The sequence below is a fragment of the Chrysochloris asiatica genome, unplaced genomic scaffold (assembly GCF_000296735.1).
Source record: "Chrysochloris asiatica unplaced genomic scaffold, ChrAsi1.0 scaffold00183, whole genome shotgun sequence".
NCBI lineage: Eukaryota > Metazoa > Chordata > Mammalia > Afrosoricida > Chrysochloridae > Chrysochloris > Chrysochloris asiatica.
The window spans coordinates 5,382,900-5,384,715 of record NW_006408701.1 but is presented as its reverse complement, the minus strand read 5'-3'; positions in this window follow the sequence as shown (position 1 = coordinate 5,384,715).

Here is a 1,816-nt window from a genome sequence, read left to right as displayed (position 1 = left end):
TGCTCACCATGCTCTTCACATAGGATCACTGCTTGTAATGTTTCAAAATGATTACACTGTGCCAAGCTGGCTGTCAGGGCACCTTACTCAGTATCTCTCTTCGCTCTCTGCTTTCATGCAGTTTCTTCTTCCAGTAAGTGTTTGATCTAATTCTTTATCCTTTCATTTGATGTTCAGGGTTACAGGATTACTAACTGTTTAACTTGGTTTCTCAGGTCTTTGTTGCAGAGGGATGGCATAGAGCAGGGGTGAGGAAACTTTATTCTGCCAAAATTTATAACATCATTCATGGGCCATACAAAATGATCAGCTAAAAATTAGCCTGCTATATTTGGTCAAACATTTAACTAACTCACCCCTAATATGATGGCTGAAGTCCTGGTGTGGCGTCAGACTGCAAAGCCATTTGAACTGCAAGTTTAGCAGTTCAAGCTCATCAACTGCTACTCGGAAACCCTATACAGGGTCGCTATGGGTCGGAACCAAATCTACGGCACTTCACAACAACAATGATATGATGGTTGGAGTCCTGGTGTGGCACTGTGGGTTAATGTGCTAGACTAGAAAGTCTTTCTATTCATTTTGTTGTGGTGGTTATTATGTGCCATCGAGTAGGTCTGGACCCATAGCAACCCTGGATAGGATTTCTGAGGAACAGCTGGTGAGCTTGAACTGCCGACCTTGCAGTTCAAACAGCTTTGTAGTCTGGTGCATTAACCCACAGCGCCACACCTTTTAAACGCTCAGGCATATATAATTCATACCACAAAAGGGCACATTCTGTGAGCCTGCCTACTGGCTGGCAGCACTCAGTCCCTCTCTTTCCATGAATCCAGAGTCCTCAGCTGCTCCCTCTTTCTCCATGTCCTCATCTCTGCCTCCATCTCTGTTGTCAATGTTTCTCTGGATATGGTCCCACATTCCGCTTGATGGTTTTAGGGTCCACTGTTCCTGGATTATAAGATTAACTACTTTCCCATTTTTGTTACTAAACTGCTACCTTTACAATTGTGACAGATGCAATGATCTAATCCCCATCTCTTTTCACCAGATCCATCTAGACAAGATGAAAACTATTTAGTGGGGACTCTATCTCCCCCCGCACACTCTTAACCTAAACTCCCACTTGAAAACTTGTAATCCAGTCACTTTGTACGTTTATCATGCCCTCATTTTAGGTAGGCAGTGTCAGCAGTTCAAACTCACCAGTCAATCTTCTGAAACCCTATTTAGGGTCGCTATGAGTCAGAACCAACTCAATATCACTTAACAGCAACAGCAATCTATGGATGAAAGGACATCTAGAAAATATTTGAAAAATGAAAACTTTGTGTGTTACATTTAAAATTTTTTTATTACGTTCCTCAGTTTTTCTTGTATACTGACCATTTTATTTTATCAAAGACACTAATTCAGGCCATTAGATAAAACCCTGTTTTTTCCTTATGTTCCTAATTATACTGGTCTGTTAATGTTTAGATCTGTAGATTTATGCTATCTAAGGAAACAGTAAGATCAGTTTCTTTATTTTTAATGTTTTGAATTTGATTGTTCTCATTAAATGCTTAAGATGTTGTTGTTGTTGTTGTCAGGTGCCATCGAGTCGGAACCGACTCATAGCGACCCCATGCACAGCAGAAGGAAACAATGTCCGATCCAGGCCAACCTCACTACCGCTGCCACACTTGAGTCCATCAATGATGCAACCTGGCTGATCCATCTCGTAAAGGGTCTTCCTCTTTTTCTCTGACCCTCCACCCTACCCAGCATGACCTCCTTCTCCAACGATTGTTTCCTCCGGACAATATGTCCAAAG